Below are 18,698 nucleotides of genomic sequence, written 5' to 3' on the forward strand. Positions count from 1 at the left end.
GCACTACAGTGTTATTCTATATTTATATAACACTTTAGACATAATGCTATTATAGAAAATAACATGCACATACAAATATCAAATTGCAAGTAAACCCCTGAAATGAGCAAGTCATACACTTTAGTTCTGATCGTAAACTAGATCTCCAGTTTCTTCAAAGGAAACCAAAGTATGACTCCTGCAGAACATTTCAGCCACCACCTCCTTTTGTTTCAACTGAAATTCTTATGGATTAACTGGCTGAAGCCTGTGGCAGTCTGTGTGCTGAGTAAAGGTGTCCCTTCCCACCATGGACAAATGTCTCATATCCCTGTACAAACTCCCCACTCAGCTCCAGGAGGGTTTGGGAATGGATCGCAGCCTCTACTGGAGACCCGCAGGGTGTCCATCTGTCTGTGTAGGTGTGGGGACTGAAGTGCTTTTCTGCTTTCCTTGGTCCTGAGATCACCTGCCCATGCCAGTGTCATCCCTGGCACCTCTGGTGCAAGGAGCTTCACAGGAGGCCGCTCAGGTGAGGGGGCAGTCAAAGCAAGCTCTTCTTTTCCACTGCTCCAAGGAAGATGCTGTACAGTATGAGGCCTTCAGCATATTTACAAAGACAGTTTTTGTACCAGAAAAGCTAATTTGCTATGATTAGTTCCATTACATTTATGAGATTGCCACTCTATGTCCATTTGGGAGGCAGATTAGAGTCTTTTGGGGTGATTTTCCTCTGTGAACTAAAGGCAGTCTCCTAATTTTCTATGGCAAACCAAACACAGCAATGAACTGAACCTCTTGGGTCTGGGAAATAGAAGTGCTGAGGAAAAGAGCAGAGGGCCACACCATTTGCAAGTAGTTCTGAGAAGAGCTGAGACAGCAGGGGAGGGAGCTGGAGGACTGAGGACCCTGCGGGGGAAGCAGGACAGAGAACAGGAGGGATGCAGCCGGGCTCTCTCATATCCCACTCCACATACCTCTAAACTCTGGGCTCTCATGCGCTTCATTTTGTTGGTGCCAAGGACACACACATACTGGTTATTTACAATCCCACTGCATTTGAGCAGCTCAGGATGCTGCTAAGGTACTGATGAGAGAACACACACAGGCTGTAGGAACAGGGCCTCACCTAAAGGCCCAGATGAGATAGAAATAGAGAGGTAGAGGAGTGAAGGAGGATGAAAGCCTTCATGGAGAAGCACTGGAGAAAGAAGGAGCTCACAAGGCCAGACAATGAGACGACAGGAGGGGCAAGATCCTGATAGAAGTTTCTCTTCCCCCTTCTTCCCTTTCTCTGTCTTTGTGCGCGCACACACACACACACACACACACACACACACACACACACACACTCGCTTGCGCGCATGCATGCATGCATAGACAGTATGCACATACTTTTTGTTTTTCATAAAATGCTAAGTTCTATGAACATAGTTTCTATGACAGACTATAAATCATCAGTGAAACAAACATGCCTAATTAATTAAGTGAGTTTTCTTCTCAAGGGATGCAAGAAAATGCTAAGTCGGGCACTGGGGGTTGCATGAGGAGAAACTAGCAGGACACATCCTCTCTTGATTACTATAATCACAAACAGTGGCGGGCATAGTGGATGGGGAAGAACCCTGTCCCCACATTCCTTTACACCAGTCACATGCTGTGGTGCCCTCACCAATCCCCCCTGTGCTATCCCAAGGGAAACTGGTCCCATGGTCTTTGTTAGGGCGTTCCCAAGGCTGGGTGGAAACACCAGGCCCAGCACATGAGCCCTGCTACTTGCAGACCCTGGCAGTTGGCCTCACCTGGCTGCTGCTTTGGAGACAGCCAGCAAGGCCAGTCCTTTCTAAATCTGCACAAACCTGTTAGGCCCAGGCTCAGATGGGATCAGAAAGCAAGAGAGCTGTTCCAAGGGCAAGCAACAGCCATGCAGGCCATCTGAGCACTGGGGACAGAGGACAAAATGCAGGGTGTGTAGAGGCAGGTGTCAAAGGAGGCTGCACCCCCTTCCGATTCTCAGCACATCTTCGCAAGACTCATGACCTTGCACATTTACCCACAGTACTGATCGAAAGAGCTTTAAAAAAAAAGAAAGATGAAAACAGAAAAGCAAAGGAAAAAGCCGAGTGTTCATGCATGTAGTCTTCCTAATTAACACACAGACCCCCAGCGAGGGAGAAAGCACTTCAGAATTTTTGGAAGCAGCTGTTCCCCCAGCCACTGTCTTTCTTCAGGCAAGCTGCAGGTGGATGCTCTCCGAGGCTATGCATTCAAAAGCCTCTGACCATGTTAGTGGAGGCAGGCAGAGGTCTGCGGCAAAATCATCATTCGGAGACAGCTGGAGTCACAGAACCTGGAATGCCCATGAGATAAGTGTAACAGAAAGTGGGCAATGACTGGGGCTTCCCGGTGCTGGGCCGTGTGCTGAAGACAAGAGGTGTGCTTTCTCACTTCATCCTCCAACAACCCCCTGCAGTATCCACCAATCGCATCGATGAGGAGGCATCACTTCCCTTTGCCCTGCAGTTAGGAAGCAGTCCAGGAGAAATTTAAGGACAGGTTTGTCTGCCTTGAAGCCCACATGCCATATTCCCTGCATTCTCCCATCTTCCCCTTCCTTTGTGGTTTGACTTTTGCCAGTGCCTTGCATAGATGGAATTAAATTAAAGCTTGAAATTCACTTAAAAATGAATTGTTTTATTGGCTGTCCTTTGTGACGTTGTCCCTGATCCCAGCACCTTCCTCCACAGTCGCAGGGCCCCTACAACAGATTCCTCTCATTGCCCACACTCTATTATTAACATTTATTCACATTCTCCTTTCCTGCAATGCTGTGAGCTCCTGATGCAGGGATGGAATTTTTGTATTTGTTCCCAGGAGCTAGCATCATATCTGATCTTTAGTAGATGCTTATTGAGTGAGTGTTTGACAATGTCTCCTGTATGTAACATACAATGAAAGAACAATGACACAGCTTCAGGCAGTGGATAGAACACAAGGTATGGAGTCAGAAACCCTGTCTTGTGGTCCACTTCCCTTACTTATTCTATTCTTTTTTTTTAAGTTTTATTTTATTGGTACATTTTAGGTATACAATATAGTGACATTCATCATTGGAAATTTGGACCTTTACATAATCTCTCTTGGTTCTTATTTTTCCCCTTTCTCCTGCCCTCCCTTCAACCCCTCTATTCCTCCCTATTTACAAAGACTTTGTTTCCATTTTTTCATATTCTCATTAATTCCATTCCCTTTTTTCCTTCCCCCTACCCTCTTACTTCCCCTTCCCCTTTGCCCCTTTTCTTCCTATTTCACATTATCTATTATACCTTTTAGTCCTTATTTACACTTTCAGTTTCTCACACTAGAGAAACTATTCTGTATTTATACATGTGTGTCCTATTTATTTCACTTAAGAGTATTGCCTCAATGTGCATTCATTTAGCTACAAATATCTCTAATTTCTCATTTTTTATGGCTGAGTAGTACTCCATTTTATTAAAAAATATATTTTCTTTATCCAGTCTCCAGTTGATGGGCAATTGGGCTGCTTCCAAGTTTTAGCTATTGCAAACTGTGCTACTATGAACATGGGTGCACATATATCACTGTGGTATGATTCTTTTAATTCTTTGGGGAAGATACCCAGCAGGGGAATAACTGGGTCAAATGGAACTTCTAGTCCTAGTTCTATGAGGTATCTCCATACTGATTTCCACAGTGGTTGCACCAGTCTACATTCCCACCAGCAGTGGAGCAGGATTCCTCTTTCCCCACTGTCCCACCAGCATTTGTTATTGGTTGATTTCTTGATAGCAGCCATTCTTTCTGGGGTAGGGTGGAATCTCAGCATTGTTTTCATTTGCATCTCTCGAATGACAGGTGATGTTGAACACTTTTTCATATGTTTATTTGCTATTTCTACTTCTTTGTCTGAGAAATGTCTGTTCATTCCAAATACCCATTTTTGGATTGGGTCTTTAAATTTGGGAGGTCAGATTTTTAAAAAAATTTTTTATAGATTCTAGATAGTAGATCTTTGAGGACAGCAGGTGAAAATTTTTTCCCACATTGTGGGTTGTCTCTTCACACTGTTGGTGGTTTCTTTTGCTGTGCAGAAGCTTTTTAATAAGAAGAGATTCCACTTATTGATTGTTTGTGCTAGTTCATGGGCAACTGAGGTTTTGTTCATAAAATCTTTTCCTACACCGATGTCTTCAAGAGCTCTACCTAACCTCTATTCCAGCAGATTCAGCATTTCTATTTTAATATTTAGATCTTTAATCCATTTAGATTTTAGTTTAGTGCATGGTGAGAGATATGGGTCTAGTTTTAATCTTTGGCAAGTTGAAACCCAATTTTTTCCAGCTCTATTTATTAAAGAGGCTATCTTTCCTCCATTGAGGATGTTGGGATCCTTTGTTAAAGATGAGGTGGCTGAGTGTGTCTGGCATTGTTTCTGCATCTTCTAATCTGTTCCACTGGTCCTCAGGTCTGTTTCTTTGCCACTACCATGCTGTTTTTATCATAGTAGCTTTGTAGTATAGTTTCAAGTTACCCCCCTGCCATGTCTCTGTTGCCTAGAATTGGTTTTGCAATTCTGAGTCACTTACTGTGCCAAATGAATTTTTGGATTGTTTTCTCAAGGTCCATGAAGTATGCTGCTGGGATTTCACCTGGGATTGCATTAAATCTATATAGCAGTTTTGGAAGTATGGCCATTTTCACTCTATTAATCCTTCCTACCCAGGAGCAGGGGATGTCTGTCCATTTTCTGATATCATCTTCAATCTCTCTTTCCAGAGTGCTATAGTTTTCAGAGAAGAGGTCTTGGATTTCTTTTGTTAGGTTGATTCCTAGGTATTTCAGTTTTTTGAATGTTATTGTGAAAGGAATTGTTTGCCCTATTTCTGACTCAGTGAGTCTGTTGTTCGTGTAGAGGAAAACTATTGATTTTTGTGTGTTGACCTTGTATCCAGCTACTTGACTGAATTTGGTTATTAAGTCTAGAAGACTTTTGGTGGAGTTCTTGGGGTCTTCTATATAGAGTATCATGTCATCTGCAAATAATGACAATTTGACTTCCTAATTTCCTATCTTTATTTTATTTCTTTCTCTTGTCTAATTGCCATGGTTAATGTTTCCAAAACTATATTGAACAAGAGTGGTGACAGTGGACATCTTTGTCTTGTTTCTGATTTTAGTGTGAAGGATTTCAGTTTTTGACCATTTAGTATGATATTGGCTGTTGGTTTTTCATAGATGGCTTTTATCTGATTGAGGTAGAGACAGTGTATTCCAATTTCTGTAGGGTTTTTATCATAAATGCATGTTGGATTTTGTTGACTGCTTTTTCTGCATCTATTGAGATGATCATATGGCTTTTGTCCTTGGCTCTATTGATATAATGTATTACAGTTATTGATTTGCATATGTTGAAGCATCCCTGCATCTCTGGGATGAATCCCACTTGATCAGGGTGTGTGATCTTCTTGATGGTCTTCTGCCTTCTATTTGCCAGTATCTTATTAAGGATTTTTGCATCTATGTTCATTAGTGATTGGCCCATATTTCTCTTTTTCAGTTGGGTCTTTCTCTGCTTTTGGGGATCAAGGTGATGTTTGCTTCCAGGAATGATTTTGGGAGTATTGCTTCCCTTTCATTTTCATTTAAGAGTTTAAATAGCAGTGGGAGTAGTTCCTCTCTAAATGTGTTGTAGAATTCAGGAGTGAAGCCATCAGGACCTGGGCTTTTCTTAGTTGGTAAGTTTTTAGTTACATTTCCAATTTCATTGATTGATATTGTGTTGTTCACAATTTTTAGGTCTTCTTCATTCAACTTTGGTAATTCACATGTATCTAGGAATCTGTCCATTTCTTCTGTGTTGTCCATCTTATTGGTATATAGGTTCTCGAACCAGGTATTGATGATCCTCTGGATTTCTGCTGGGGTCTGTTGTCATTTCACCCTTTTCATTCCTAATTGCATGGATTTGGGCCTTTTCTTTCCTTTTTCTGATAAGGTTGGCTAAGGGTTTGTCAATTTTGTTGATTCTCTCAAAGAACCAACTCTTGGCTTCATTGATTTTTTGTATTGTTCTCTTAGTCTCCATTGCATTGGTTTCTGCTCTGACCTTTATAATTTCCTCCCTTTTATGAGTTTTTGGTTTGTTCTGCTCTTCTCTTTCTAGAAGCTTGAGGTTCAGCATCAGGTTGTTTAATTGGGCTCACTCTGTGTTCCTAATATGAGTATTCACTGCTATGAATTTCCCTTGTAAGACTGCTTTCATTGTGTCCCATAGATTCCGATATGTTGTATTGTCATTGTTATTTAATTGAAGGAACTGTCTGATTTCTTCTTCAATTAATCTCAACCTCTGTGACCCATTGGTTATTCAGAAGTGTGTTGTTCATTTTCCATGTATTTATGAAATTTTTGAGGTTTCTTTTGCTATTGGTCTCCAATTTCATTGCAGTATGGTCTGATAATATACAGGGGATAACTTCAATTCCTTTGCACTTACTTAAACATGTTCTATGAGTGAGTATGTGGTCTATTTTGGAGAATGACCCATGTGCAGCTGAAAAGAATGTGTATTCTGATTTTGTGGTGTGAATCACTGTAAACATCTATTAAGTTCATTTGTTCAAGAGTTTGATGGAGTTCTAGTATTTCATTATTTATTTTTTGTCTAGTTGATCTATGTATCTGTGACAGTGTGATATTGAGGTCTCCCACTGCTATTGTATTAGCGCATATATGACTTTTCATGTCCATTAGTATTTGTTTTATATAGTTGGGTGCGCTAGTGTTTGGTGCATAGATATTTATGATTGCCATCTGTTCCTGTTGGATTGTTCCCTTTACAAGGATGTGGTGTCCTTCTTTGTCTCTCTTAATCAGTTTTAGTTTGAAATCCACTTGATCTGCAAAAAGGATAGCTACTCCTGCTTTTTTTGGGTTCCTGTCGCATGGAGCATTGTTTTCCACCCTGTAACTTTCAGTCTATGAGTTTCTTTTTGTATTGTGTTTCTTGTATGCAGCATATTGTGAATCTTGCTTCTTGACCCATTCTGCCAGTCTATTTCTTTTGATTGGTGAATTGAGGTCATTAACATTGATGTTTATAACTGATACATATTGATTTATTGTCATTGACTTTTTTTTGTTGGAGTCTCCTCCTTTGCTTTTAATTTTTTGTTATGCCTGATGGATTCATTCTGCTGTGCTTCCTGGGGTTGTGATCCTCATTGTCTTTTCCTAGGATACTGTCTAAAATTTTTTGGAGTGCTGGTTTGGTATTCATGAAGTTCCTAAGGTGCTCTTTGTCATGAAAGTATCTTATTTCTCCATCCATTTTGAAAGATAGTTTTGCAGGGTACATCAATCTGGGTTGAGGGCTGTTTTCCTTAAGGGCCTGGAATTCATCACTCCAAGCTCTTCTTCCCTTGAGGGTTTGTGTTAAGAAGTCTGCTGTGATTCTGATGAGATTTCCTTTGTGATTTGTTTCTTTTCTCTAACTGCCTGTAGAACTTTGTTCTTCTTTAGGGTTTCTGGAATCTTAACAATTGCCTATGTGTACATTTTTTTTGATCAAGGCTAATAGGAGTTCTACATGCCTCACTTATCTGTTTGTCAAGTTCTTTCCCCCTGCTTGGGAAGTTTTCTGCCATCACTTTTCTGAACAGTTTTTTATGTCATCTGCACTCTCTCCTCTTTCTTCATTGACTCCAGTCAGTCCTGTGTTATTCTTCTTTGCATCGTCTAGCAGCTGCTGGATTGATTTCTTGTGGTCTGTTACAATTTTGAAGCAATTTTTCTTTTCCTGGTTACTAATTGCAATCTTATCTTCTATATCTGAAATTCTGTCCTCACATTGACTCATTCTGATGTGTAGACTTTCAATGCTGTTTTTAATCTCTTGGAAATCTGTTTCCATCTATTTTATGGATTCCATTTATTTCCTCTATTTGGATTCCATCATGTTCCTCAGCTCCTCTCTAGATTTATTAATCATGTCTTGCACTATGAACACAATCTTTGCTGTAATCTGAGAAATTATTTCTGATTTTATTTTTTCCAGATCCTCTTTTGTTGCTAGTTCAGGGAGTCCAGGTGGTTGAGTATCAGAGTTTTCCATCTGATTTCCCTTTGTGGTTTGTTTAGGTGATCTGGAAGTCTGGTTTTGAGATTTATTTATGTGTCTTCTCATTTCATTAGTGTGTACGTGTGTGTGTGTGTGTGTGTATGTGTGTGTGTGTGCACGCGCGCGCTGCTGGCACCCACGCAGCTCACCTCCTCTGTGCTCGGAGTGGTGGTATGGTGGCCTAGGAGCGTCCTCCTCTGTGCTCCCACTTCCCTTACTTATTTGCAGTGTAATTTGCAATGAATCACTTAGCCCAGATGAGCTCTTGTTCTTTCATCTATAAATCATGGCAGATAGACTTACATTCCTCAAGGTCATGTCCAAAACTGACACTGGCTGAGCTAGAGTCCACACAACCTGTCCAAGGCAGCTGCCTACACTACCAGGAAAGGTAAACTGCACCACACTCAGCAGCCATGCCTTCCCTTAGAGTTTAAGGACCAATATGCCTGCCACATCTCTCTAGCTTGATCCTCACATCAGGCTCTTTCTAATTCAACTTCCTGCCTAAAAACCCACTCATCTCTTCCTTACACCTCATTTTCAAGGTGATATCCCTTCCATTAGCCCCATCCTTGTAGGCAGGACACACTGAGGAGACCTCCAATTTAGAATGTGCATCTCCATCTTTAAATGACTTCCTAGACTTGGAGCATATCAGAGATAATCATGAAGGGCTAGTTTTTAATTTGCCTTTGGGAGGTTATTAATGTATTTACACAAACCAACTAAAGGATGTGCTACTACAGACGTGTTCCTCATTACCACCACCCCAGCACACATGCTGTTAATTGGGAGCTGTTGATTCTCCTTGTATGCCCTCCCTCCATCAAGTGTCCTTGATCAGTGTGAGAGCATTGTGTGATTCAGATGCAGGGCCCCCAGCCCAGCCTGGGGCATGTGGGCTGGCAGCTGGAAGGGCAGATGCAGAGTGCTTCAGGCAGGAAAGTGCCCTTGTTACTTCTTTGCACTGCGTGGGACCCCTCAGGCTGGAAGAGTCATGGTGATGAGTCAGGAAGATTCTGGAATTCAAGTTCTGGAACTTGACATACTTGACAGGAAATGATTTAAGTCTGTCTTTAAAACACAAAAAGAGAAATCAGCCAGTCTAAGGCCTCTTCCCATTGCAGGAATCAGAAGTTATAAGAACTGGGAATCTGTAACCTGGAAAAGATAAGGCCCATGCAGGGATTGCCAGTTCCTTGCCTGTGTAAGAAAGATGTGAGGAGAAAGGGTCTTTTGGGGGGCCTCTCTGAAGGGCAGGGTAGAATACGGGGTGGATGAAGGAGCACTTTCTAGGGTAGTGAGCTTCCTGGTCCTGTGAATGTTTGTCTGAAAGACCATGTGATAGGGTTGTCTCAAATGAGCTGCAATCACATAAACAAGCAGTGATCAGGTGAATAGTAAGCTTCCTCCTGACCACACCTGACCAGGTGCTCAGCTTCCTATTTTGAGAAGCCAGTGCTTAACTCACAAGAGGCCAAAGTACAAGCAGTACTAAGCATGAGCATTTTTATGAGGTGTGGTTAAAAATACAGTGAATGTTACTGCTGAGTACTATCCAAGGGAAATGTAGGCTCATAAAAACATTACAGTGTATCCTCATCCACTTTATTCACTGAATCTGGTACCATGAGACTTTTGACTCTTTCCCGAAATCAAAATGACCATGAAGAACAAATGTTTTGAATTAATTCAAGATATCAGGGCACCCACGACAGTGCACTAAAGACACAAAAGAGTTCCCGAGCTGCTTTAGAAGGTGGCAAGAATGACAAGATAAGTGTGATCAAAGTGAGGGGGAATATTCCGAGGGGTTAATGACAATGTATCTTTTACCATAATAAAAATTTTAAAAAATTAAACATTCACTGTATATTTCAATCACATCTTGTAAAGGGAGGGTGTCTATTTGGAGCCTAGAGCTCTGTTTGTTTGTTTAATTCTTCCACATCTTTGCTGTTGGTGGTAGATATTATGGTTGGCTAACTCAGCAGTGATTCCCAACCAGTGCTGTCTTCCTTTACGGAGGTTGGGAGGGTTTAATCCCTGCTTCTCCAGTCTCCTCTGCACCTAGAGGTGACCATCTGACCAACTATGGCCACGAAAGGGAAGTCTCTAGAAGCTGGTGAGGCCTATAGCATTCAGGTCCAATGGGCAAACAGGGCACAAATTAGACTAACTCGGAAAGGTAAAGGCATTATTTACAAAGAAGCGGGCAGCAATCTGGGACTACATGGTAGTGCAGTACCCGTGGTTTGTAACAGCAGAGCTGCTTCCATCCCTAGACCCACAGGGATCACGGGAAGAAGCATTTCCAAGGAGAGAGTTATATCTTTGTGTGGGAAGGACTGCCTGGAGCAGAGCTGTGGCTTCCAGCCCAGGCAGCCCCAGAGGGAGGAACAGGGATTCTATACCCTCACCTCATTCTCCTCCCTTCCACGTTCTGCTGAGACTCCTTGATTAGAGTTCTTTAGAGGAAGAGAATAGATGCAAGGCATTTATTTATTAGAGAGGCTCACAGGATCAGAGATGGGAGAGTCCACATTGACCACCCACACACTGGAGAGCCAGAGGACCCAGAGGCCACTCATTCCAAGAAGCTGGAAGCTGAAGAACACAACTGATCAAGGGTACAGTACCAGTCTGAGACCGAAGGCCTGGAAACTCCCTGGACAGTCACTGCTACTTATCTGTGTTAGAAATCTGTGTTAGAAAAGACACATCCACCCAAGAAGAAAGACAGACCCACTCATGAAGAATAGAGCTTTTCCAACACAGGACAACTTCCTCCTTTTCTTTCCATTCCATCTGGGCTCCAAGACTATTGGATGAATAGGTATTTCTGGAAACATCTCATAGGTACATCTAGAGGTGCGCTTTACTAATCTGCTAGGTGTTTCTTATTCAATTAAATTGATAACCACAATTGTTGTTACATTTCCTGTAGGCCCATCCCAAACAAAACCTAGACACAAGCTCTATCCATATATGTCAGTCTCGTGGACAATGAGTAGAATTAAGAAGAGTAAAGAAAATACCCAGAGACCAAATGAAAGCTATAAGGCAAGGAGCCTAATTCTTTCTCAGATGGGAAGTCTGGAAGTGCAGCAGCCATCTTGCCACCATGAGGTGACACTCTTGAGGTGACCTAGAAAAAGAAGAGTTCATCTGGGAATCTGAACCTGAGAAACTGACTTTCCCTTCAATAGTCTTTCTGTAGCTTTATAATGCTGATGTTCTTACCAGTTACCTGTACCTGGTGGGTAAGCAATGTGGTGCCAGGTACTGTAAACTTTAAAAGTCCAGATTTTCCTGCTGCCACAACATTTCCACAAATAGACTATGAGCATTCTGTCAGGCAAGCAAGTACACTGGGTAATAAGGGTGGCCCCTGCCTCAGTTTCCCTTTTTACCCTCCCTGACTATGACCTAGGAACACAGCCAAGGAATCTGCTCACACCTTTCCTCATGTATCCACCCCAGACCCCAGAAAAATCACATACCTGCGGTCTTCACTGTCTGCTCCCAACCTTCCTTTGCACTCCTTTCCATGTGACAACTTCTCTGTCACTCTAGGGCCTGTGAGTAGAATGTAATTTTTCCTCCTGTGCCCCTACTTGGGTCTTGTCTCCTGTGGCCACACCTGATGACCAGCACCTGAAAGAACACAAAGGCAGAACCTCTAAACAGTCCACAGAGGGCAGGCAGGGCTGATACCCCAATGCCATTCTGATTGACTGACACCCTGGCCCTGTGGCTGCTAAAGGACTTTAGGTGATCCTGCTGAGAAGGAAGTCTCAGAGCCCCTGCCAGGATTCCATGCCTGACTGGCAGAATCCTTGACTCCATGGGGCCTGGAAGGCTGAGGCCTGGCCCTTCCCATGAGAGGAGCCCACCAGGTCTCCCAATGTGCACACCACAGCCATCTGCCTGTGTTAATTGTGTATGTCCTTGGCTCACAGGAATGCACCTGTGTCCTAATCTGTTCCTGCTCATTTCTGCACAACCACGCAGTGAGTAACAATCAACCCTGTCCAAAAGTGGCTTAAAATCTGGGCAGCTAAATAAGCATATATACAGAGAAGTCTCAGTAGACATTTGAACATTAAAGTGGGGAATAGCAATATATGCTATAGAAATTAAAGGCAGATATTGGTCCTAAGCCTATGATGTGTTTCTAGCAAGACCAGAATTAAATTCTAGCCCAAATGTATTAGCTTGACCTTGGACAGTCAATCACTTTGAGCTTCACTTTTCTTATTTGTACAATGGAAATATGAATTCTCACTTTTCAGTGCTGTTTTAAAGATCACAGATAATGATATGTATTACTATACAGTAATAGCATGTCTGTAATGTTTATTATATGCCAGGTACTGTTACATAAATGAACTTTTTAAAAATTAATTTTATTGGTACATATTAGGTATACATATAATGACATTCATCATTGGAAATTTGCACCTTTACATAATCTCTCTTAGTTCTTATTTTTTCCCCATTCCCTTGCCCTCCCTTCAACCCCTGCATCCCTCCCCATTTACAAAGATTTTGTACATAGATGAACTTTTATGAGGGAGGTATGATTGCCCTGGAAAATATATAAAGAGGGATACTAAGTCATTGAGACATTAAGTAACTTGTTCAATGTCAGCAGCTAATAAGTGACAGAACCATAATTTGAATCTAGACAGATTGGCTAGAACAGTTGTCTGAATTGCTCCACTCCACTGGTGCTTAATAACCTATCTTCATTCTTCCTATGACCACCATCATCATTGCCACCTAGTCTGGGCTAGACTATTGAGTGACATTTCCATCAAGAGTAGCATGGGGCCCTGGAGTCAGAGCAAGCTATGTGAATTATGTGGAAAAAAGAAGAGGACATCCAGGGTGAAGACACAAGAGTGCAGAGAAATTAACTCCTGTCCTACAAGGGACAGAGCAGACCAAACTGCCAAAGGTTGGCAGGGACTCAGGGTGGTGAAAAATGACCCAAAAGACCTGGGCCAGACCTTGGGAGGCCCTGAGATCTTTACAGGAAAGTCTGGGCTTGATGACCACCACGAGAACCCAGGCAGGGCTCTGGCCAGTCTTGTGGCCCTTGGAGCAGGAAGGAAGATGAGCAGCCTGGACAGGGAGGCCACAGGGACATATGACAATACCAAAGTCTCAAATGGTGAGACCATGAAATTGGAGAAAGGCAAATGTGAGTGTTGCTGTGTTGCTGAAGGAGACAGAGGAGCGAGGAGAAGGGAATCTTCAAAGACAACCTCCCTGTTCACTAGGTGACCTTTCAAAGGAGTAAGCATCTCTCTCTCTCTCTCTAGATGTCCTCCACAGAAGGCCCACTGGGCCTGGTGCAGGGCAGTGAGCATCTATAGATCTTTCATCCTGTACTTGAGGAGCGCCTCAGGCCTGGAATATTTTCTTCTGGTGAAGAGCATGTTGGAGAAGCACACCTTGACTACACTCTAAATCCTTCCAAGGGATGGATCCGGGTGCTGAGACCACAGAGGAAGCACCACTGGCTTCTGCTCACCCTTCTTATGTTTAGCGGTTATGGCAGCTCACTCTTCTGATACAACACACAGGCCCACTCATTTTTAAAAGAAAAGATTAGGGGAAAGTTTGTCTACCCACATCCAAATGAAGTAGAAGATGACTGAGAGTAGATGTCACTGTAGCCCTTAATTTCCACCCTAGACTGAACAAGACATGGGTCTGAGCATTCCCTACCTGAGAACTGGACTACAAGGTTGATGGTTGCAAACTCCTCTGTAGTCTGTCCTTGTCATCAAGGGAGATGCCGGCTTTGGGGAGACCACTGGGAGAGTTGACGAATCCTATCTTTAGGCCGAGGGTGGCAGCAATGTGGGAAATACCTGGTATTAATGATACAGAGTGAAGAGCAAGTGAAGCTTTAAACTTTCACTTCCCTGTGCCATATTCCCTAGGGCAGGACTCCCATCCTGGGGGTGGGAGAGACAAGGGAATCTGCCCCCGCGGAGAGGTCCTGCCTGGTCCTGTAGAACCTTGCATGTGAGGGGCACCAAGAAGGCTGCTTCCTCTAGACAGCTGAGCCCAGCTCCAAGGCAGGGAGAAATTAAATTGTCTGACAAGATTTCTTCTGTCAGAAATCGAGCTTTATTTTTACCCCTGAGCCTGTGATCTTCTAGGTGTCTGCAGATGCAGAAATAAAGTCATTCCACTTTCGTTCCTGCCTGCACTTTCTCCTGGGGTTGGCTCTGGTGGTGGGAGGTGGCTGACCTCTGACCTTCGTAGATGCTGAACTGGGCTGGAATCTTCCCTGTGCCACTGCCAGCCAGGTCCATCTGATAGGGATTTTTTTTTTAAGCAGGCCTGGAAATTGATCTTCTAATCTTTAAAATGCACAGGGCTGGACTAGATGGCCCCTATGATATAAACAAATAAAAACAAAGTTTTATAAAAATACATCTATTTATTTATTTTTATTTTTAAAATAAGTTTTATTTAAGGTATGCAACACAGTGTTGTGGGATACATACAGATAGCAAATAGGTAACTATAGTGAAGGAAATTAACATATCCATGAGAAGTACATCTATCTTAATGCACTCTGTTTTGTCTTTTCTCCTCCTCGTTTACAAAAATGGCAACATATTATTTCTGTGGATCTGAATGTAAGCGCCACATTTTGGTATTTTATTGTCTTTACAAATGGAGGGAACAATGAATAGAGGAAATAGTAAATAAATAAAGCAAGCAACATAACTGTGCAGTTTCCAAAGATGGAGACACCCAGTGGTTAGCTTCAAAAGCCACTCTCTGCAGACACCTGGTCCATTGTGTTCCTTATGCCTGGCTGTCCTGGCCTCTGACCCTTGAGAGCCTCTATGGGAAGCTCCATCTCTCAGGAGCTGCTTCCCAATGACTCCACACCTGCAGGGCTAAGAGCAAATGAATCCAGCTGTAGAGGACATGGGACAGCCTTCTGAGGGACACAGGGTTATAGGACAAGAGTTCTGCCCTCCTGACAGCACACACGAACAGCATGACAAAAGGACTTGCACTAAGTACTAATGTTTCGGAACCAGCTCTGCTGGGGTTGGGGAAGGGAATTCGAGAGGGCTGGAATAGAGGTGGCACAGGGAACAGGAAGCAACAATTTCAACCTTCCCCACACCTCACAAACAAGGAAAAAAAGAGGAAGTTACTTCTCAGGTACCAACGGGCTGCCCCTAGTTCTTGCATGCCTTTCTCCAATTAGGATTCACAGAGACAGACTATAGCCCCAGAAAGGAGGATGAGGGGATGCATAAAACAGGACTCTGTCCTCTTAGACACCCCTGAGGAGAAAAAGCTTACAATCTAACATACACATGAAATTCAAGTACTTTTTAAAAAGTAAACATAGAACCCTCACTTAACAGTTACTCTTCTTAAAATTAACTTTTCTGAGATATATTTTATATATCATAAAATTTGCTCACTTTGATATGATTTTATGATTTTTAGGAAGTTTCCTGAGATATATAGATATCACTATAATGCAGTTTTAAAATATTTTCATCATTCTAGAAAAATCCTTTAGATGCATTTATAGTTAATTTATCTTTCCAACTCCAGCCCCAGCCAATCACTTCTCTACTTTCCCTCTCCATATTTGATTTTTCTGGACATTTCATAAGAATGGAATCATACAATATATAGTCTTTTGTGCCTGGCTTCTTACATACAGCCTAGTAATTGTGAGGTTCATACATGGTGTAGCATGTGTCAGTACTCCATTCCTTTTTATGGTCAAATAATATTCCATTGTGCAGATATGCCATGTCATACTGATCCATTAATTTGTTGATGAACATTTCAGTTGCTTCCTTTTAGGGCTACTGTGAATAGCGCTGCTATGAACACTTGTCTGTATGTATTTGTGTAGATATATGTCTTCATTTCTCTTGGGTAGATATCAAAGAGTAGAATTTGGGGGATGTGTAGTAAACTTGTGTTTAACTTTTTAAGAAACTGCCAGGCTATATGCTCATAGGGATGTTGGAGGATTCTCATTTCTCTACACCTCCCCCTCATTTGTCTTCATCTTTTTTATTATAGCTATTCTAGAGGGTGTGAAATTGTGTTTCATTGTGGTTTGAATTTGCATGTCCCTAATGAGTAGTGACGTTCAGGATCTTTTTATATCCTTGGTAATCATTCAGGTATCTTTGTTTATTCAAGACTTTTGCCCATTTTTAAACTGGATTTTTTTTATGGAGTTGTAAAAATTATTTTCAATGCAACTTCTTCATCAAACACAATTTATAAATGTTTACCTCAGCACATGGCTTGTGTTTTCCTTTTCTTAATGAATGTCTTTTGCAGAACAAAGGTTTCAATTTTGATGAAGTTCAATTTATCAGTTATTTTGTTTTATGTCATAACCAAAAAAAAAATCTACGCCTAACTCAAGGTCTCAAATATTTCCTCCTGGAGCATCATGTAAAGCTTTTATAGTTTTAACACCTGCATCACAGTTTCCCATCCATTTTGAGTTAATTTTTGTGTGTTATACAAGATAAGTATATAAGTTCATCTTTTTGCATGTGAATATCCCATTGTCCCAGTAATATTGGTTAAAAATACTAATCTTTCCTCCATTACTCCCTTTGGCATCTTTGTCAAAATAAATTAATCAAAAGTGTAAGGGTTTATTTCTGAATTCCCAATTCTACCAATAGATCACTGCCTTGATCACTGTAGCTTTATTATAAATTTAGAAATTAGGAAGTGAAAGATTTCCAATTTTGTTATTCCTTTTTTCAAAATTGTTTTGACTGTACTGAGTCTTATTTGTTATTCTGCTAATAGAATAATGGAATGGCTAGTAAGCTATCTTGCTTTTCCACATACATTTTAGGACCAGCCTATCATTTTCTATAAGAAAAGGGGGAAAGGAGCTGGGAGTTATGGAAGTTATGGGAGTTGATGGGAGTTATACATCAATTTGGGGAAAAATGCCACCTTTACAGTATCAAATCTAAATCCATGAACATAGGATACCTTTTGTCACTTGTTTAGATCTTCTCTAATTTCCTCTAGCAATATTTTATAATTGTCAGTGTGTGTATCTTATTTTCTCTTACTCTGAAGCATTTTATTCTTTTTAATGCTATTCTAAATGGAATTGTTTTCTTTATTTTTGGATTGTTCATTGTGCATATATAGAATTACAATTGATTTTTTTATCCTGTGATATTGCCAAACTTGTTTATTAATTCTAAGTCATGTGCACACTTACATGTGTGCGTATGTTCCTTAGGATCTGTATCTAAACATTTTTACATTAAACATTATTATATATGCCTAAATTTAGTTTGCTATCTCAAAAGAGATGAAGAGCTACAAACTGAGCAAAGGAGCAGTCCAAGAAACAAGTACACTGGTTTCCCTAAGAGTTGACATAGGTCTAACAGTAAAGAAGACCAAGGAGGTTAGAACATAAAATGAAAAAACTCCCAAGGCTCAGTAATCTGGGACTATAGAGGGTAGAAGTGAGCAGCACCACATATCCAAAAGGCACCACATCATCCAAAGCCACTGAGGTCACCAGAGCCTTAGCAGCCCATGACAATTAGTCTCTCAAAAAAAAAAAAAAAAAAAAAAACACTTTAAAAATAGGTTCAATTGTTGTGATAGTCAGGAACCATCCAAAAGGAAATAAACAAATGCTGGGAATGGGCCCTGTAAGGACCATGCCTGTATTGTGTTTTTAAAGCACAACTAAACAAACACATAAATGGGGACCCAGGACTCACATACAGCCCTGGAGTTAAAAACAAAAAAAAACAAGAGCTACAGACACCTCCTACTAACACAGATGCAAACAAGGATCAGCCTCCTACAAGTCTGCCTCACCCTAGCACCCAAAGCTGACCAATGAGGTGCCTGCAACTGAGCTCAGATATGGACCAGCTGACCAGCCAGGACTGGGTGCTCACTGGAAGTTTGAATCTCTTATTTGCAAAGAGGACCTGGATGAGAACTTTTGATGAGAGCTTTTTCTATAAATTTGCCACCATTTCTATAACTGCTGGCCTGACCTACTCTTGGTCAGAACTGTGGCTCCCTTCTGGCTCAAACATAAGTTCAAATAAAAGCCTCAGCTGGTGCCTAATTTCCTCTGGGTCTGGTCTCATGTCTACTGTTTCTGGACTGAAACACACACACACAAGCACACACACACACATGCATGCACACACACACACAAGCACACGCACGCACACACACACCTGATCCAGTAACAGTTAATTTTCAAGAAAAATAAATACATGTGTCTGTACTGTCCAAATAGTAATTTTTCAAAAGTTGTAGCATTTAATAGAACACATCTTTCTCTTGTAGAAATTCCACTCAGAGATACTCCTGCAAGTATTGCTGCTTTTTGTATTCCCTGACTCTGTGGCCACCCCAGCCACCACCAGCACAATCAGGCATTTTCCTAGCAGTTCCTAGGACACCCTGTATCTTGGAACCTTGTCAAATTAATTTGCCATTAAAACATCATCTGCCAGCCTTGAGGAGTTTGCTGAGTCTT

The sequence above is a fragment of the Heterocephalus glaber genome, unplaced genomic scaffold, assembly GCF_053883595.1.
Source record: "Heterocephalus glaber isolate CG9 unplaced genomic scaffold, H.glaber_assembly_v1.0 deba00001788, whole genome shotgun sequence".
NCBI classification, from domain to species: Eukaryota; Metazoa; Chordata; class Mammalia; order Rodentia; family Bathyergidae; genus Heterocephalus; species Heterocephalus glaber.